The sequence below is a fragment of the Panthera pardus genome, unplaced genomic scaffold (genome assembly GCF_024362965.1).
Source record: "Panthera pardus isolate Hobbes unplaced genomic scaffold, ASM2436296v1 HiC_scaffold_3, whole genome shotgun sequence".
In the NCBI taxonomy this organism is placed as follows: Eukaryota; Metazoa; Chordata; class Mammalia; order Carnivora; family Felidae; genus Panthera; species Panthera pardus.
In genome coordinates, this window is record NW_026526876.1 from 41,512,638 (window position 1) to 41,534,855 (window position 22,218).

The 22,218-nt window shown below is 35.3% G+C and overlaps 1 long non-coding RNA gene across 4 annotated transcripts in view; it reads left to right on the top strand.

The window, feature by feature from the left end:
• LOC128774254 (uncharacterized) overlaps positions 1-22,218 on the top strand; it is a 179,508-nt gene that overhangs the window by 119,936 nt on the left and 37,354 nt on the right. Inside the window, exons 6-7 of one of the 4 annotated variants that reach the window (XR_008418788.1) lie at positions 13,365-13,458; positions 14,809-14,850. The exons of the other annotated variants lie outside the window; for them this stretch is intronic. This is a non-coding gene — a long non-coding RNA (uncharacterized LOC128774254). The remainder of the gene's footprint in view (positions 1-13,364; positions 13,459-14,808; positions 14,851-22,218) is intronic. 4 annotated transcript variants of the gene reach the window in all.

A 22,218-nucleotide genomic window follows, 5' to 3' on the forward strand; every position in this document is an offset into this window, starting at 1 on the left:
AGATTCAGATAGGCTACAATGTTTGAAGCAAACTGAAGTCATCACTAAAATCTATAGATTCCTTTAGTTCTCTATGGTATACAGTAAAGCAATATATAATCCATTTGTGACTACATGTTATTGAAAGGTCTATAAACCATATACAACTTTGAGTGTGTATGAAATTCGGGAATAATTCTTACTACTTACTGTAATTTTTGTAATTTCATAAGGTCTCAGCACAAAACAACTATCAAAGTTCTCATAGACTCTGTTAATAAAAAAGCAATCAAATCAGCAATTCTTAAATACTTATAATTTTTGCTTTTTCCATTCAGTACTACAAAGGGAGAAATTTTAGTAATCAGTTAAGTTACATATTTTCATAGTTGCATGGAAAACTTTTTCACTCCTCCAGTGGTTCTTGTGAGATATGGTTAATTTTGGGAATCTAGAATTATGAGAAATTTCTGCTCTAAACTATAATTCTAATATCTAGCTCTGTTAATTATTACTACTACTGTCCAAATTTAACCAAGATTTTTAGAAGGATTTTTTATAACAAATTGATTTGAAAATTTAATGAAACATATTCATTAATATGATTAATATGATTAATATTAATAATGAAATTATATTCAAACAGGTTATAGACAAGGTGTTTAAAGTCAAATTATATAAAGAACATAACAACAGTAAAAGTACTCATACCCTAACAGCCACCAAAATATAGTTTAGAGATATACTCCTATAAATATTTTGGTTGAGGTACCTGTGTGGCTCGGTTGGTTAAGCGTCCAACTCTTGGTTTTGGCTCAGGACATGATCATTTTGTGATTTAGAGCCCTGCATTTAGCTCTGTGCAGTGAGGAGCCTGCTTGGGATTCTCTGTCTCCCTCTCTCTCTCTGCCCTTCCCCACTCATACTGTCTCTCTCAAAATAAATAAACTTCAAAAAATAATATTTTGGTCACTTCTTCAGGTCATTTTATTTATTTACTATTTTGTCATTTTATCACTTCCTCCACTCTAAAGTGAGACAGTTGGCCCCAAGTCAGTCAGTAGTATGTTGTGGTGTTGGGATCGGTGTGTTGGGATCTTTGGCTTTGTGACAGCAGGTCTAGAAATGTACAGCTATTTGGCTATTGGAAAGGAAGTGACTCTGCAGTGCAGTCAACACAGAGATGGCAAGTAGAGTTGAATAATTGCTGGGAAGTGTGGCCTGTTCCAATCAAACCATCTTCATGCATTGTCTGTATTATTGTTTAAAATATTTAGAATTGGATTTTCTATAATTTAAAACAAAATACATTGCTATGTCTTATAAATGATGCTGACACATATAAAAACTGAAGCAATATGATGTTGGTGAAAGAGTTGGAAAAAAAAAAAAAAGATGAATAGAACAGAAGAGAGCCCAGAAACCAGCCAAAGGGGACATAGAGGAAAGAAACTACTTAAGAAGATTGGGGGAAAAAATTCCAAGACTGATGTTTTCTATTGTACTAAAAGATTTCATAGTATCAAATCAGGTAGAACATTTCCAAATTTATTCTGTGATGTCATTATAATGCTGATTTCAAGAGAAGAAAATTATGACACAGAAAAATTAACTATGGACATAACAAGTTGGATTATATGTTAAAAGATTTAAAATAAAATATAAGCAAGAAAAATACAGAAATGTGTAAAAGAAAAATATGTCCTAAGTAACTAGCATTTATTTTAGGAAATTAAGGATGGTTTAAAATTTGATGATCTATCACTGAAGTCCACTGCATTAATAAATTTAAAATTAAAAAATAAGACAATTAATAAATTGTTATTGATAGAATTCTTCTGGAATTTGAAAAAATCTCATCAAACAAAAAACAGAGGAAAATTTTGTTTGGTTGATAAACATAATAATGTTCAGTGTTGAGTAAACGTTTATCACTGAAGAGTCTATCCAATTCAGTAAAAATAAAACAGACAAAAAAGAGTCATTATTCTCCCCAATATGTCTACCAATTAAAATTTTTCTAGTAAAAAAATATATATCCACATGTTTTTATGTTTGATAAGCCTGATGCCATAATTTATTTAGAAAAGTTATGGTCAAGTTTGTGAGGACTATTTTGGGAAGAGAAAAGAAAATGTTGTAGTGGTGATATTACTAGATATAAAGGTATAATTGCATGGAAAATATACAGGAAAAGATACATATATTAGTGAAGTAAACTAATAATATGTGTGTGTATAAATGACATTATAAAATATTATTTTCACATATTAGGAAAAAGATCCTTTAATAAATGAAACAGGGTCTGTGGATTAGAGAAATTTGAAGTACAAAAAAACCAAATGTATTCCACATAAAAATATAAAAAATAAATATGTAAAATTACAAAAGTACTCAAGGAAAATGGGAAAATTTATTTTTATTATCTAGAAATATGGAAGGCATTGTTTCTTAGGACAAGAATGGAAGTCATAAAAAATATTAACAAATGAGTAGAAACAGTTATAACTCTGAAGACATTAAAAATCTACATACACATAAAGGTAAATGACAAAACACAAAAAAGACGGATGGTATGAAAACAGAACCTTTGTCAGTTCTTCTGTATTAATATATCCCATATAAATAAATAAGAAACATATAACTAAAGAGAAAAATAGACTAAAATCAGGGAAAGGAAATTAAAAAATAATTCAAATGAATTTAAAGAAAAGATACACATTCTCAGAGTTCATAATGAATTGGAAAATTCAAACTAAAGCAAAGATACAGGATTTGCAGCTTGTAATATTGGCAAAATACAAAATGATTTACATTCATTGTTAACAATGTAAGGAATGTGATATTCTCAAACAATGCTGATGGTTATGGGTTAGTACAAAGATTTTCAAGGTCAATCTGATGTACCTATGAACATTTTTGTGATGAACAAAACCATTAAGCTAGCAAAAGTTACAAAATGAGGTATTTTCAAAGATGTCCATTATAGGATTACAAGCTACCTAAATATCTATCAATACAGGGAATGATTAAATCAATTTTTATACAACCAAAGTGTTCCAACACTATGAGCTAGAAAAAGAATAGTTTATGTTCATATAAACTAAAAGTAAAGACTGTCTATGATTTTTTTCTCTAAAAATTAGGAATACTTGGAATCACATGATTCCATGATTATAAAAATAATTAAATATGTAAAATATTTGAATGTGCATATTTGAAACTTTAGAGGTATAAACATCAAATTGTTAACCTTTAGTTCTCTTAGTTGGTGTTGGAACAAAAAAGGCAAATTAACTTTTTATGGATTACAATGTGTATTTCAACATTTTAAGCAACGGTACTATTTTTGTACTTTTAACATTTTTAAAAATCATGTTTTCTGATATTCTTTTTAATCATTTGTTCCAGATCTTGTAGTTACTGTGTTAAATAGATGTTGCAATAAATATATCAAGGAAATGAAATAAAGTTTTTGTTTCAATATAACTACTCGGACAATGTGCTTAAATTTGTAGTGATAAATCAAGTTTCAAATCTTTACCTGTGAGAATTATTGCCTATTAATTTCTATATTGGTAAACTCATTACTATATGTTCATTTTACTTTATTGCAGTATTTAACAACTGAAATTTTGATCTTGTAGATATTGTATCACTGAATTTTAAATATGATGACTTGTTTTATTTTTGCCCTGTATACCAGTCCCAGGCCTATAATTACCAAAATAGCATAAAGTGAAATTCAAATTTTTCTTAATGATGTGCATCTCATAGCCCAGTTAAATATCAAAATACAATAGAATTTTATATAGAATATATAATTTTATATATAATTTATGTATATTATATATATATAATTTTTATATATAATTGTATATATAATTATATATAATTTATATATAATATATAATTTATATATAATTGTATATATAATTTATATATAATATATAATTATATAATCTATATAATTTTTATATAGAATATATATATAGCTATATATATGTATTTTTAGAAAGTAAGATATAGAAAGTAAGCTATATATAGCTTTAGCTATATACATAGTATATATATGCTATATATATACTATATATATAGTAAGATATAGAAAGTAAGCTATACATTACTTTAGAAAGTAAGCTATATAGCTAGATAGCTAGATAGCTATATATATATATATATATACATATATATATATGGAAGCATATATATATATACATATATATATACATATATATATGTATATATATATATGGAAGTAAGATCCTATTACTAAATCCAGATTGACCAATCTACATAATATCCTGGTTTTACTCACATACTCATTTGAGGAAATCAAAAACCAGTAAAATTTCATCAACGTTTAATTATAATTAAGGAGATATGGAATAGCATCATCAATTACTCAAACTGCATTCTTTATCTTTAATTTTGTCCATAAACCATTTTTAAAGTAGACTAGGGACAATAGAAAGTTAAAACACGCCAATAATAAATTAATTCACCCTTCTTCTCTAGGCAATATTCTCTATCTAGAGAGAGAGAGAGAGAGAGAGCGAGTGCACAAGTCGGGAAGAAGGGCAGAGAGAGAGAGGGAGAATCTCAAGCAGTGTCCATGCTCAGCACGGAGCCCAACCCAGAGCTTGATCCCATGACCCCTGGGATCATGACCTGAGCCAAAATTAAGAGTCAGATGCTCAACCGACTGAGCCACCCAGGTGCGCCTATATATATAAACTTAATATGGGAGTATTCTGTAGCTAGCTTGTGCCTTGCTTAATTCAGCCATCAAGTACACAAACTGTCAACAAATAAATACTCTGCAGGTGCCCTGCACAGGATCATCCATGTGAACACACTACAATGATGATACTTTGTTTCTAGAATCACATATACTAGAATTTGGTTCATGCATCAAATATACATTAACTGTGTAACTTTGAGTGAATTACATAACCTCTTTAAGCCTTAACTTGTTCATCAGGAAAACTGAACTGATAATGAATAGTATCTAATACATAGGTTGCTTTGGAAATTAAATGAGATTATGCACACAAAGACCCAGTTTATGTCTTGGCATGTCACAAACGGTTAAAACACAAATATCTTCACTCCATTTTGTTCTCACTCTTCCCCAAATCTGATGAATCAAGATCCTAGCAAAATGATCTTCTGAACAAAGGAAAAAAGAGAAAGGAAGGAGCGAGGGAATGGAGGGAAAGGGAGAGAGAACTCAGTGCAATCATCAGATTTTTCTGAGATTGACATTCACCAGAACTATTATAATTTCAATATTGCAATTAGTGGTAATTTTTTTTCATCCCACAGAATTCACGAAGGCATTTTATCCTGACCTATAATTGTAACAAGGTAGTCTTTGAAGGCCAGCAATAATAAATCCATTTTAAAACATCTTTTTATTAGTACTCTCAACAAACCTAAGATGAACTGAACAGCAATTGCAGCTCATTTTACAGACGGGAAATAAAATGAGGTTCTTAGTTATCATAATTTACGTGACATGCTTTACACATTAAATCCCTAATGGCAGCGACTTAAACTTAATTCCCATGACTACGTGCCTAATCCTTTAATGGTTCTTCCTTCTATTTTCTGTTATTCAGTGTCACTATAGTCAGTGATGGTTTCTTTTTCAGTGTGGCAGCACAGAATTTAGCTATTGGTACAAACTCAAAACAGCTTCTTCCTATTACTGTTGTTGCTGTTGTTTTCCTTAGGTTATTCCAACGTATATTTAAACAAGTATAATTTCCCTGGCTCAAATTAGGGAAGAATCCAACTGACATCTTCTCATAAAAGCATTTTCCTCTCTTCAGGTGGCATGAAATCCATCCTTGCCATGGAACCTGAATTTGTAACAGCAATAAAAAAGGTTAAGGGTAAAATAAGATAAAGATTTAAAGGCTAGGTAGGCACCCTGGAACCAGAAAGTCCTTATTCTCCCAAATCTGTGTCCATATGGCGTGATGGACATTTCAGGGTCAAAGTAACAGAGAAAGCACACTTGTAGAAATGAAACTTAAACCCAACACTGCCCATTATTTTGTAGTAATTAGAGTAAACACGGTTTGCAGAGCTCTGAGACTGGTAATACAGGAGCACAGCAGGCATGTTTTGTCTCTTTCTAAGCCTTTCACATAGATTTGTAGACCACTGTAACAATAGAAAATCCTTTGAGATGTGGTTATGTTTTTATTGACATAGTGAACGACCCAGCATCCATGATGTTCTGGCAGAGAATTGATCCCCTCTTAATGCGTTTTATAGAGCCTTGTTTCTTTTCATCACTGTGACTTACTATAGTCTATCTTGAAAGGTAAATATGTACTAGGACACATTCTTTCTAATAAAAAAAAGGCTTAACAATCCTGAATACTTCTTAATACATGTACAAAGGCTAAATTCAATAAGCACTTTTATGCAAGTGCTGAACAGATCAAAATCTTAAGTGACAATATTAGATATTTAAAATAAAAACAGATTAGGTCTACCTAAGCTTGTAAATCATTCTCACCAGTATATATGTAAACAAACAAACAATATTCCTAATAGTCTTCTCTACCATTAATTCTTGAATGTCCTATACACTGATAATTTGAAAAATCTATCAAGCAGAATTTAGTATATCTTCCTTTATTTTCTCATCCTTATATATCACTGTGTATTTAATTCTCTTTAATATAATGAAAATACATTTTTTTTTATTTTAATAGGGCATGTCTGGATGACCAAATCAATTCTTTAAAACCCTAAAAATAAAAGTTAAAGCATCTACTGTGTATACAAATATATTTGCATATAGACCACTTGCTAAGCTTGGTCTACCCATACATTAAAATTTGGCAAATAACCCATCTTCAAATGAAAAAAAAAGTTTTTTGTTTTTTTTTTTTAATGTGGGCACCTCCAACTTCATGTAAGAATAAGAAGCAACCACAGCCAGCTTTTTGGAAATCTGTTCAGCTATAATTTCCATTTTTTTCTATTCATTACATTTCCAAATTTGAATGCCTGACAAATGCCTTCTCAAAGGGTAGAACATTTCCACTTATTTTGCTTTCCAACTGCACACAACTTTTCGACGCCCCCCATTAATAGGCCTTATTCGAAATTGTTTTTATTGAATTCATTTATTTCTGACCAAGTTTCTTCACTGAAGGATATAAGCCCTTGTCAAAAGGGTCAGTTTCCACACTGAAGCTCTCAAGTACCTAATGTATGATCAGCCAGAGAAGCAATACTGAGATTACTTCAATAAATATGCTCAAGTTCAAGCAGTACCCATCCCCAAGCTCAAGGCTAGCTCTTGTTTAGCAAAAAAAAAAAAAAAAAAAAAAAAAAAAAAAAAGCTGGTCTGCGATTGGAGCCTTGCATCAGGCACCTTAGGGAATAAGATCTATTAAGTACACAGAGATTTACAATTAACAGAGACCAACTCTATGTACAGTTCCCTTTTGGAGTATCAAGTAATGTCAGTAATAGCTTCACAAACCCATTTTCAAAGGTGGCTGCGTATTCTTTACTTCTCTTCTAAATGCTGGCACCTAGCATTATAAACAATTATATCTCAAATTCAAATGCAATATTCTGTGCTTCTAATTTTATTTTGAGTGCGTTTTCTGTTTTTCTGGGAGATAATGGGGACACGAGGATGATGATGATGATGATGATGATGGTGTCAATAATGACAGTGATAACAAAAGTTATCTTTGCCTTAGCTGATACTAGTTTACCAACCAGTTACTTATATTTTTTGCTAATGACCCCCAAACCTGTAGGGCAGGCATTAATGTACTCATTTTGTATACGAGTAAACCTAATTTCAGAGTTAGAGTGACTTTGCTCAAAGTCCCAAGATAACAAACTTCAAGTTCAAGCTTTTTATACTATATCCCAATTCCTTTTCTCTCTGGGAAGCTTCAGATTGTGGAACAAAGCCTCCTCCAGAGAACGACACTCAAAATGTTGACTAGGGATTTACCCTGTGTCCATGCGTGCCTAACACTGTCTAAGTAGATGGGGAGCGTCGATGAAACTTTCAATATGATCATACTTTTTTTTTGTGAGTTAAATGAAGATGATCTTGCTTTGGGAACAAATTAGAGGACTCTTGAAAACAGCACATTATGAAAATACAAATCAGAATAAGAGAATTCAGGTACTAAACCTTAAACCCCTGAGGACAGGGATGAAGCCTAAATCATCTTTTTGTTGCAGAGAATGTAGCAGTTTCTCTACAAAGGTCGTTGTTTATTGAATGAATGTATGATTGAATGAAAGTGAACCTCAGTGGCATTCTACTGAGGCATGACTACTGTTCAGTCATCACTCCAGTTAGTGCCCCAGTCCTGACAATCCTGACAACATTGTCTTCTCAATCTTTTTTGAATATATCCCTTTCATGTTTCTTCTGTCAGTTATAGACTCACACAGAGCAAAAAACAAACCATCCAACAAACAGCAACAAACAACTCAAGTAGCTCCCACCAATAAACAAAAATAACTCAAAATTTTTATTCAAGAATTCACACCAGGGGCACCTGGGTGGCTCAGTTGGTTAAGTATCCGACTTTGGCTCAGGTCATGATCTCATGGCTCGTGAGTTCGGACCCCACATCAGGCTCTGTGCTGACAGCTCAGAGCTTGGAGCCTGCTTCCAATTCTGTGTCTCCCTCTTCTGCCCCTCCCCTGCTCACACTCTGTCTCTCTCTCCTTCAAAAATAAGTAAACATTTAAAAAGATTAAAAAAAAAAAAGAATTCATACCAACTGAAATAGGACTCATATCACCTTCTCTATTTTTCTTGGAACATCAGGCCAACTTGTTTTTATCTTTTATAAATCCCTGTAGTTTCCATCTTCACACTGTTTTTGAATCTTTGAATCAGTTGCCTGTATTTTTAAATTTTTAGATTTCACAGACCATCTGAATTTATGGCTTGCTTTTGAAAAATTAGATGTTGCTACGCTGAGTCCTTCTCTGAAGTGTAAAACTGAGATCCTACAGTCTTGCTTAGATGAAGTACGCACTCTCCAATTGAGCCTTGTTTCCACTATTCAATTTGTGTCTGCATCACTGAGGCCAAAAGTCACATCCACACTAAGGCTAAAATAAAATACTTCCTGCACCAGACACACTCACTTGAGTCTGTGACTGTTGCTTTCTACAGATGATCCCCTTCAACTTCCAGCTGGTCCTGCAGTTATTTCCTACTTTGGTGCTGGCCCACATTCATTCTAGCATCTTAGATCTGTGGCTTTAGGCAAATTAACAGTGTTGAGCTTCAGTCTCTGACTATAATGTGACCTAGTAGGCTTGCCTGCCTTTTAATATTACTGTAAACATTAAGTGAACTGTTTCTCATTAAGCACTGAGGACTTTGTTGGACACTTAGTAAATGCTCTCAGTGCATACTAACTTCCTTTCATGATGATGATGCTAATGATCTGTAGTTTTTCCATAGCCATACGTAAAAATCAACTGACATGGGAATTCCCTGGTAGGGTAGAGTGAAAGTAATCTGGGGTAAGTATAGAGTCATAAAGAGGGATAAAGCAAGTCCCACTGAAATCACTTCTGAATTTCTAAACATAAGATAATAGATAGAGAAGACCATTTAGACATAAGAGATGAAGTGAAATGTTGTCTCGACCTATATACAGACAGAGAATGAAAAAGAGTGGGCCAGAAACAGGTTCAGAGAAGGGAGCCAGGGATACACTGGGGCAGGGTGGGAGCATGGGCTCTGTGTTATAGAACTATATTGATAAGAAATCAGAGATGACAGAACATTGTCTCTGCTCTTCTTAGAACCAGCCTTCCAATAACTGTAGTTAGGACAAGAGGGAAATGCCGCATAAGGTTTAGCTTCCTAGTAGTGTACTCTGACAGGCGATGAGGACAAATGTTTCTAACCTCTTCATGCATCCTTCAGCTTCTTGCGTTTATATGAAATCCATTTGACACAGAATAATAGCTGGCATTTATTAAGCATTTTCTATGGACCCATTCTAAGCTCATTATGTATTTTGATCATTTAATATTCATGATCCTATGAGTCATAGCAAAGAAATAAAATAGTGATGTGGAGAGTGAGGGAGGCTTGGGTCTTAGAGTTTGACAGCTGGGATGGAGACAGACATTGATGGCTAAGAGTCAGTGATAATCAAAATAGATTTGTTCGCTTCAATTGACAGGTTCAGATATTTTATTTGATGTTAGGAGAGAGGTGGTTAGGGGGATAAGGGAACCTAATATGATTCTAAGATTTTTCGTTAGGATGTGTTGATGCATGTAAATGTCATTATGGAATAGAGTGAATTCAGGAGGAAAAAGCAGGGTTGTGGAAGTAAGACACGAATTCAGACATGAACACATTGATTTTGAAGAGCTTATGGACAATGAAATGCATATGTCTAATATTGCTTTGACTGGCTGATTTCTGATATAAGGTGTAGACAGTTTCTTAGTACGAATATTGGTTTCGAGTTGTTACACCATGGCCTGCACACCACCAGACTTCCTATAACCTTGACCTTGGGCAAGTCATGTGATTAGAAAATGGTGATTATAATGCCTACAAAGTAGACTCTTTTAAGAATAACTGACATGTGATGGCTCTGAATAAATGTTATTTCATCAGTGTGATTATTTTTTAAAAAATCATGGAAACTATATTAGACAATAAATGAGCTCCTATTAGGTACTAGAAAACATGGCTGGAATTATAAGATGTATTCAAGACATACCCTAGATATTTTAGTGTGGACTTAAGGCACAAATATTTAATATCATTGCTAACAGCTTTATTAATGAAGCCCCATTTTCTCAACCCTCATTATATATTAAAATCACCTGGAGACTTTTCTTTAAGCCCAACCCCTGACCCAGAGTCTTTAAACCAAAATCCCTGGGAATGATTGGATGTGCTGTCAGTGTTCTGAACCACCTGCACAGCCCATACCATTAGCCTGGTTGGGGGTCATTTAAAAAGAAAAAAAGCCATTAATGAAGTTGCTTGTACTGTTTCTCTTGATTAGTGATGAGGCTTTGAATAATTTGTATCCCAAGATTTGTAGCAAGTGATTTTCTGTTTTTCAGGCTTCCTTCTAGAGAACAGAATTATTCTTAAAAAAAAAAAAATGATAACGCTTAGCCGTATGATATTTGAATCTGACTTCTACCTTCAGGCCTCCTTTCCCAGTTTTGAAGAAACAGAACTTCATTTCTTTCTAATGTGAAATGCTCTTATGATGCACTCCCTTTCCACCTTTGCCAGGTCGCTTTAAATAAAATGCAGATGCAGGAAAAGAACTTCCCAGAAAGACAAAGAAGGGAATGTATCCAGGGTATGGTTTCTTTGACAAAGCAGATTAAAAGACTTCTTTTTAGGCTTAGAAGAAGACAGAGAAAAGTAGACTGGCCTTTCATTGATTCCCAACCACTTTGTGGCTTAGAGCCTAGATTCTCATTCCACTACAGTTTGTAAATATACAGAATATTTTAAATAATGTTCGTACCACCTTACAGGAAAATTTAAAGATTTTTTGAGATGCAGTTTTTATAAATTCCACGATCATGTGTCTTTGCATAATACCCATTATGGACTCTGCCCTACTTATGCAGCATAGAAAAGGATTGTTACATTATTTGACACATATCCCATATTACTATATTGTCATTTGATGAAAATCCTTAATGCTATCATGAATCACTGTTGTCTCTTTTTCTCCCCCAGCTTTACTGAGGCATAATTGACATGTAACAATGTGTAAGTTTAAGATAGACAATGTGATGATTTGGTACATCAGGGAAATGTTTGCCACAATAAGGTTAACTTAACACATCCTTCACCTCACATAATTACAATATTTTTAAAAAATTTGTGATGAGAACAGTACAGGTCTACTCTCGTAGCAATTCTTAAATATACACTACAGTATTGTTCATTATAGTCACCATACTGTGCATTAGACCTCTGGAACTTACTCATTTTACAACTAAGAGTCTACATCCTTTGACTAACATCTCTACATTTTCTCGACCCCAGTCCCTCAAAACCATCAATCTGTTCTCTGTTTCTAGGATTTTGATGTTTTAAGATTCCACATATAAGTGAGGTCAGACAGTGTTTCTCTTTGTCTTTCTAATTTATGTCACTAAGCATAATGCCGTCAAAGTTTATCCATGTTGTCACAAATGGCAGGGCTTCCTTCTTTATGCCTGAATCATATTTCCTTATAAAAAAATACTGTATCTTTGTCTATTCATATGTTGACTGAAACTTAGGTTGTTTATAAGTCTTGGCTATTGTGAATTATGCTTCAATGAACATGGGGGTGCAGATATCTCTCTGAGATCCTAACTTCATTTCCTTTCAGAGCTGAGATTGCTGAATCATATGGTACTTCTATTTTTTTAATGTTTATTTATTTATTTTTGAGAGAGGAGAGAGAGAGAGAGAGAGAGGGAGAGAGGAGAGAGAGAATCCAAAGCAGGCTCTGGAAGCCTGATGTGGGGCTCGAACTCATGAACCATGAGATCATGACCTGAACCGAAGTCAGATGCTCAACGAAGTGAACCACCCAGGCGCCCCTGGCACTTCTATTTTTCATTTTTTGAGAAATTCCATACTGTTTTCCGTAGTGACTTTGCCAATACATATTCCTTCCAATAGCGCACTAGGATTCTCTTTTCTCCACATCTTCACCAGTGCTTGTTGTCTCTTATTCTTTTTTTATTAATTTTTTAATTTTCATTCCAATATAGTTAATATTATCATATTAGTTTCAGGTGTACAATATAGTGATTGAACAATTTTGTACATCATTCAGTGCTCCTCATGACAAGTACACTCCTTAAACCCCTTCACCTCCTTCACTCATCCTTCCTGCCACCTCCCCCTCTGGTAACCATCAATTTATTCTCTATAATTAAGTGTCTGTCTCTTGGTTTGCTGCCTCTCTCTCTCTCTCTCTCTCTCTCTCTCTTATTTCTTCCTTTTCTCATTTGTTTTGTTTCTTAAATTCCACATATGAGTGAAATCCTATGGTATTTGTCTTTCTCTGACTGATTTCGCTTAGCATAATACTCTCTAGCTCCCTCCATGGTGTTGCAAATGGCAGGATTTCATTCTTTTTATGGCTGAATGATATTATTGTAAATATATACCACATCTTCTTTATCAATTCATCAGTTCATGGACGCTTTCATAAGTTGGCTATGGTAAATAATGCTGCTATAAACATGAGGGTGCATGTATCACTTTGAATTAGTGCCTTTGTAGTCTTTGGGTAAATAGCTGGTAGTGCAATTGCTGGATTTCTGTTTTTCACTTTTTGAGGAACCTCCATACTGTTTTCCAGAGTGGCTGTACCAGTTTGTATTCCCACCAACAGTGCATGACGGTTCCTTTTTCTCCACGTCCTCGCCAATACTTGTTATCTCATTTGTGTGATAGTAAGAATCTAAAAGATGTTAGATAATATATCATTCTGGATTTCACTGGAGATTAGTGATGTTGAACACCTTTTCAGGCACTTGTTAGCCATTGTATGTCTTTGGAAAAAATGTCTATTCACATCCTTTGTGCATTTTTAATTGGATTTTTTTTGCTATTAAGTTATATGAATTCCTTATATATTTTGGATATTAACTCCTTATGAGATATATGGTTTGCAAACGCACTCCTGAGGCCACAGGTTCTCAACAGGGGTGCACAACAGTGTAGGCCAGAGGGCCTACTGCAGGTGCAAAACTGGAGGAGCTAAGCTGCTTGTGAGCCCAGTGGTATAGGCCAGTGACAGGACACAGGGCCAGATCTGGGTTCACAAGCAACTTTCTGGGCCCTTGCTGTCAAAGTGCACTCTGGTGGCTAAAGGGTCTTGACACAGGTATGGATGTGGCATGGAAGCCACTGATGGGAATCAAGCCAGCAGAGTGCAGGTGCATAGGTGGAGAGGCTAGTGCTGAGCATACCAATTGTGTTGAGGGTCTGTGTGGGTGGGGGTCTAGGTTGGCATCTTGCACTCAGGCAGCTACAGAGGTTCAGGCTGGCTGCCCAGTGAGGATCATGAGCTCCAGTTGGACATGGACAAGAAGGACAAAGGAGGGAGCAGGTGGAGGGTTGGAGGGGGGCAACTCAGGTGACTGGCATCTGTGAATGTGAAAACCAGAAGTGTGAAAACTGGTGAAACCTGCAGGTCCTCAGCAGCTGTGCTGGCCTTTGCTTTCTTCAGTGGTGAAAACTGCTGGGGTTTTCTGTAGAGCAGGTCACTGGGGACTGGAGTCACTTTCACTGATCGACCCGTACCAGTGGCCTCTACTCTTTTCTCTTGTTCCTAGCAATGTCTACAAGTCTAGCTTTGCCGGTCTTGCGGTGGAGTGAACCAAAGCCATCCTTTGTGTATTGTCCTAAAAGGCTGGGCTGGCTGCACATTCACCACAGTGAAAGGAGCTCTTTCTAGCTGGGGAGTTACCTTTTCGTGCTGAGCAGTGCCGGTCTGGAGGACAGGATGATGTAGGCAGAATGGAACTGTTGTTGTTCCTTCCCTTTTTGTGTAGTTATTCTCTGATTTATTATTCCACTGTGTTGCTGAAGTTTCCTACGTGGACTTCTGAGCTTCCCCAGAACTGTTTTTGTTTGTGGATAGCTGTCTAATTATTGGTCTTTGTGGGGACCATCCTGACTGGGGTCTTCTTCACCGCAGTCTTGGTGAAATTGCCACTCGAATATTTCAGGAATTACAATTCCAATATTTCATGATGTAATAAATTTTGCAAAGATCAGACATTTAAATTTTTTTTCAGATCTTCCATGGGCCTTGAGTGATGAACATAAGGATAATCCAGGTGAGACGTGAAACAGCATGCACATAGGGATTCTCCACCATGGCTGTGGATTAGAATTAACTCTTATCACCCCACCCCAACATAGTGGAGCTTTTACATTTATCATAGCTTAAGGCCTCCCCTAGATTAAACATGTTTGGGATGAGTCTCAGACAATAATTTGTTTTACAAATTCTCCAGTTGATTCTGTATGTACAATATTAGGTTTGAGAATCCTTGAGTGAGATCAAGGTGCATGCTGGTAATAGAAGAAGAAGTGGAGATAAGTAGAAAAATAGCCAGCATGGAGACAGGTGCATAAGCACTGAAGTATCAGGTGAAGAAATGGAGGCCATACTGTAAGGAGCATAATTATAGCATAAAAGAAGAGTCAGTGAGGTTTCAGTAGAGACTGGTAAGGTTTATAAAGACCAGCATGAGGGACAGCAGATCAAGAATATTAGAGGATTTGGTTCCTAAGTTTAAGCACGGAGAACCTTGGGAATTAAATAGTCATTGACAAAATTATGAAGGAGAGTCCTATTTCACAGGTGAAGTGGAAAAGCTTCCAAATAATAGAAAAATCTAGGGTTCTGAAGCCTGGTAGATGGCTAATTATAGTGAAATAATTTATAAGAGATAATTTTAAAAGTCAGAGATTAGAAATCAATCCTTTAAGCGTGGATTGAAGTTTTATTTGGAGTAAAGATGCCATTGATTTTGTAGGACTTTGAATAATTTGCTACATTAAAAACTAAAGCACTGAAATCAAACTGTGAAAAACATCTGTATGAAGCCCATAGGGTCTTAAAATAGTCAGTTTTAACAGAGGCAACTTAAAAGTGGAATATATTAGTTCTTCCATACATTTCTTTAAGATTTTGGAGGTGTAGCACTTCCAAAATCTTGCTCCTCTTTCAATATATTTAGTTCTTTATTCTTCGTTTGATTCAAATGACTGGAAAAGTCAGTGGGTATTATAAAATAATAATAAGGAGAAAATGGTAGAAAAATGATTAAGATGTGAGAACAAGTTTCCTGCAAGTGAACACATGGTCCTGTGACCTGTGAAGTTAAACCCTCTGTACCAGGGATCACCACATCTCATTGTGAGCCTTTTTAACTTAAACCACACTGCATGCCATCAGTGGATTTTGAAACTGTACAAACCATAGCTGTTGATGAATAATAGCTTACCAAATGCTGTTCAGCTTCTTCAGTTTGATGACTTTATTCTCCAGCCAATTGTCTTACTGTTAAAACAGTAAATATATAAATTTTATAGTTTGAAAGATAGAGAAAAAAAATCAAACATTAGTCTACCACCCCAAGTTACTTTGATGTTTCTAATGACTCTATTTTCTGCAATTTTGGACATAATTGAAACCATGCTCTACTAACAACGTTACTTCTTGCTATTTTCCATAGTGTTATTTTCTATCTTAGTGTTTTCATAATCAGCATTTTAATCACTATACAATATTCCATGTTCTGGCTCACCTATTGCTGGGCATTTAATTTCATTACCTATTAAAACATTAACTCCTGGGGTGCCTGGGTGGCTCAGTTGGTTAAGCATCCTACTCTTGATTTTGTCTTAGGTCATGATCTCACAGTTTCATGAGGTCGACTCTGCATCAGGCTGTGTACTGATGTGGAGCCTGCTTGGGATTCTCTCTCTCTCTCTCTCTCTCTCTCTCTCTCTTTCTCTCCCCCTCTCTCTTTACCCCTCCTCTGCTCACACAGTCTCTGTCTCTCTCAAAATAAATATATAAACTTAAAAAAATAAAAAAACATTAACTCCTTAAATATATTTTTAAGATAGTTTATTTGTCAAATTGGCTGATATACAGTGTGTACAGTACACTCTTGGGTTTTGGAGTAGATTCCCGTGGTTCATCGCTTACATACAACACCCAGTGCTCAGCCCAACAAGTGCCCTCCTCCATACTTATCACCCATTTTCCCCTCTCCCCCACCCCCCATCCACCCTCAGTTTGTTCTCTGTATTTAAGAGTCTCATGGTTTGCCTCTCTCCCTCTCTTGTTTGTAACTAATTTTTTCTCCTTCCCTTTCCCCATGATCTTCTATTAAGTTTCTCAAGATCCACATATATCTGCCTTACTCTGACTGACTTATTTCACTCAGCATAATACCTTCTAGTTCCATCCATGTTGCTGCAAATGGCAGAATGATTTCATTCTTTCTCATTGCCAAGTAGTGTTCCATTGTATATATAAACCACATCTTCTTTATCCATTCATCAGTTGTGGACATTTAGGCTCTTTCCATAATTTGGCTGTTGTTGAAAGCGCTGCTATAAACATTGGGGTACATGTGCCCCTGTGAATCAGCACTCCTATTTACTTTGGATAAATTCCTAGTAGTGCTATTGCTGGGCCACAGGGTAGTTCTATGTTTAATTTTTTGAGGAACCTCCACACTGTTTTCCAGAGTGGCTGCACTAGTTTGCATTCCCACCAGCAGTGCAAGAGGGTTGCCTTTTCTCCACATCCTCGCCAGCATCTGTTGTTTCCTGAGTTGTTAATTTTAGCCACTCTGACCAGCACAGAAACAGACACATAGACCAATGGAATAGAATACAGAACCCAGAATTGGACTCACAAATGTATGGCCGACTAATCTTTGACAAAGCAGGAAAGAGCATCCAGTGGAAAAAAGACAGTCTCTCTAGCAAATGGTGCTGAGAGAACTGGACAGAAACACCCAGAAGAATGAAACTAGACCACTTTCTTACACCATACACAAAAATAAACTCAAAATGGATGAAAGACCTAAATGTGGGACAGGAAACCATCAAAACTCTAGAGGAGAAAGCAGGCAACAAACTCTTTGACATCAGCCACAGCAATTTCTTGCTCAACACATCTTCAAAGGCAAGGGAATTAATAGCAAAAATGAACTATTGAGACCTCATCAGGATAAAAAGCTTCTGTACTGCAAAGGAAACAATCAACAAAACTAAAAGGCAACCGATGGAATGGGAAAAGATATTTGCAAATGACATATCAGATAAAAGGTTAGTATCCAAAATCTATAAAGAACTTACCAAACTCAACACCCGAAAAACAAATAATCCAGTGAAGAAATGGGCAGAAGGCATGAATAGACACTTCACTAAAGAAGACATCCAGATGGCCAACAGACACCTGAAAAGATGCTCAACGTCACTCCTCATCAGGGAAATACAAATCAAAACCATACTGAGATACCTCCTTGAATATTTTTAAATTTTAATCTAGTGTTTGTAATCAGGTAATATGTAAACACAAATCAACAACAATTTTTAAAAGCACTATAGTGACTCTTAGAAGATTTAATACATCTTTGATGTGTATTCATTAAATATATAAATACATAAAAAATAAAAGGACTGTGGTGAACATCATCTTCAGATCATTTTTAAAATACTACTTGCTATTAATATTTCAGGAGAGGCAGGGGGGTGGAGAGATGGAGAGAGACAAGAATGTGCACTATGACTTAAGAATCTGAAGCTCAGTTCTCATGAAAAATTCTAGACATTTGTACAGCTCCCTCTGTTTAGTATTTCTGGGAACCCCCAAGGAATGGCCTAGGTGAGTCTGCAAATCAACCAGGCTGTTGTATACTGTTGCAGAAACCCATAGCCTTTGAAACTGATGTGACCACAGCCACTGTCAATCACCTTCGGGCTAGCAGGACTAGAGGTCTGTTTTCTAGCTGACTTGGGTGATATAGGAATTTACAGTCAGTAAAACATGCTCTTGAAACTTATAGTGTCATGTCAGCTAGACAATATATTTTGAAATAAGAAGGATAATCTCTCTCCCTGTGTGTGAAGCTCAATTATTGAAAAGACCCCAAAGCCAGGTGGCTTGGGGTCTGAGATGCTACAGGTGTAGTTTCCACTGTAACTACAACAATGTGAAGAAAAATTAATTATTGTTTAAGAGCTATAGCTAAACCTGGCTCACAAAGCCAAACAGATTGCTTCAAGATAGATGTATTTTTCATAAACCTTGTTAACTCTTCTAGAATGCTGCCTTCTAATTATTATTTACATTTATAATGAATGTCTCTACTTGTGGAGCCTGACGGGAGGCTCTATCCCACCACCCTGGGATCGTGACCTGAGCTGAAATCAAGAGTCGGAGACTCAACTGACTGAGACACCCAGGGGCCCCTGTCTTTCTATTTAATAAAAATAAATAGAATGGATTGAAGATTGTAGTTTTGGTACAACACTGTTTTATGATCTTCATGAATTTCTGTAGTACTGAGAGAAATCATTTTATGTGATGGTATTTAACAATTAAAATCAATATTTGAGCCTATTTGATATACTGCATAAGCTTCTCACAGGAAAGATGTTAGTCCAGATCCTCTTATAGGACTCTATATCACATGTTTACGGAATTTTCTTCACACCCTTGATGTTTTGAAAGACATTAGTAACTAACACAACTATCAAAAATAAACAACAACAACAACAAAAAGAAAAAAATCTAGTAGTTGTGCTTATTGAAATTAAGATGCTTAATATTCTGGACACATAGGTCTTTGTCTATTGAATTTTTAAAAATGTATTCTTTTGAAGTTTCAAGCTTGAATACATTTTGAAAAATAGATATATAGTTTTATACACATCTTTGGCTTTGCTTACCTATCAAATTTCCCCCACATTAAATTTGATGAAAATTGTGCATAGCTTTTGTATTGCTACTGCATACTCTTTCTAGAATGTACTTAAATGCCAAAGATAATTTTATAATACAGAGTAACAGCATTATTTGAAATAATGAAAGGAAAGGCAATTTTGAACTTGTGAAGTTAGTTTTTTCATTGTTTCCTGACACCAGAAGACAAACAATGACTGATTATGCTAACAGTGCCATCATCAGTCAGAATTTCTTGAATTAGCTTTAATAAGTGAATAAGAATACTCAGACTAGGCACTGTTAATACAGAAAGGACTGCTTGTAATTTTGTTTGTTTCTTAATAGGATAAATTTCCATCTTCTCCTTAACCTTCTTGGTCTCATTATTTTGTAATTATTTTTGCCCTAAAATTATAATTGTTAAAGATAAAATTCAATATATTCTTGTCTTAAAAAATCACAATTTTCAAATTAATAGAGGAAAATTAATTCCATCCAATTGAAAATAAAATAATATCTGTTTACTGTAGACACCCACTGGCTTAGGAAATAAAGACAGCATTCATAAGGAACTTAAAACAGTTCAAAAGCTTGCAGAGGAGAATTTATGAATTTAGGATCAATGTAATAAATGCTACATTATACTATGAATATTGTGTTACAGAAGTGTAAATGTGGGCTCATTTTTTAAACTGGTAGTACAAAATGGAACTTTGCAAGAAAAAAATACTGTGAGGTCGAAAACATGAGCAATCCTTTTGGAAGAAGAAATCTGTAATAAGGATAATTCCAGAAGGGAACAAAAACAATAAAAGAAATGGAAACCTGAGAACATATACAATTTGCAAAATGTGAATTAATTGGAATGATGAGGTTTTAACAGGTAAGGAGACAGTTGACTTAAATAGCAGGACCAAAAAGACAAAAGTGGGGCATTTTATAGACCTTATATACATACTAAGGTGTTTGGACATTATTGCATCATTAAGTTATTCTGTGGTGAATCACCAAATATTTTTGGAAATAGGGTGTGCTTTAGAAATACAGCTGTCATTGCCAGGTAGAAGGATTGGAGGATTTATACACTTACCGCTTTGAAAATAGTATCTACATTGAGGTGCTAAAGACTTGTACAGTTTGGGGTAATGCTATCTGCTAAAATAAACACACCCTCTAATCTCAAAGGCTTAACAGTAAAGTGTATTTCCTTTTTACTCAAACTTCAATGCACCTAGGTCAAAAAGTAGACTTCTATATCATTATTCAAAGATTTTTTTGTAGCTATGTTCATTAAGAATATTGGCTTATAATTTTCTTTCTTGTTCTGTTCTTGTCTGACTTCGATGTCAGGATAATGCCGGTCTCATAAAATGAGTTTGAAAGTATTTCCTATTCTTCTGTATTTTGGAAGAGATTAAGAAAGCTTGTCATCTTCTTTAAGTGTTTGGTAAAATTCACCCGTGAAACCACCTGGTCCCTGGATTTTCTTTCCTGTGAGATTTGGATTACTGATTCAATCTCTACTCAGTATTTGTTAAGATTTTTTATTTCTTCATGATTTTCAGTCTTGGTAGGTTGTATGTTTCTAGGAAGTCCACCTTGGACTCTCTCCCACTGGAGAAATTGTGGTCCCAGGGGGTTCTCTGGGTGTGGTGACACCTGACTGGGTGTGGTCCTGTGCTAGCCCACGGGGAGAAGCAATGTATTCAAAGTGAAACTGTGTTTGTTCTACTTACAATGCGATTCCTCTCCATCTCTTGGTCAAGGAGGTGTTTCCACCTCCCCTCTGACTTCTGGAATTTTCACAACGTTGTTTTATCTATAGGTAGCTATTAGTTGTGCTTCTTGTGAGGTGGATGGATGTTGAGAATAACCTAATGCACCACCTTGATGATGTCACTTCCCACTCTGCTTATGATAAAATCAGTACACTGCAACAAAGTCGCATGAATTTTTCTAATAATTTAAGACATTTTGATTTCATTAATTTGAGAAGCTGATGATAAAGACAGAAAAGTCTCCTTACAAATTGGAGAAATCAGAAAATGCTCTTTCACCAGAAGAACTTTTCCCACCTATACTGGGAATGTTAAGAAAATAGATTTTTTTTTGTTTTTTTGTGTGTGTGTTTTTTGAGAGAGAGAGAGAGAGAGAGAGAGAGAGATGGAAGGAGTGGGGCAGAGGGAGGGAGAGACAGTGAGAATCTTAAGCAGACTCCATGCTCAGCGTGGAGCCTGATGGGGGCTCAATCCCACATCTCTAGGATCATGACCTGAGCCAAAATCAAAAGTTGGAAACTCAACTTACTGAGTTGAGTAACCCAGGCTCCCCAGAAAGTAGGTGATTTTAGAACCAGATAGAGGAATGACATTTTTCAAGGAAAAAAAGATTTGCTTGAAGAAAATCTTGGAAACATTCTTATTTATAGAAAAGAAAGAGAAGTAAAATTGTTAAGAAGGGATAAACCAGGACTTACACACACACACACACACACACACACACACACACACACACCCCTGCGTGCACGCGCATGCGCAAGACTGGTCAGTACCGCTAAATGAAGAGAGGTCAAGTAGATTTAATACTAACGATATGACATAGGATTTGGTAATTAGTAAATAATTGTTGACAATTGAAACAAAATATTTACAAGGACAATGTTCTTAGAAATCATATTATGGTGGGTTGATGATGTAGTAGGAGGTGAGAAAATAAAGGTGGTGATATC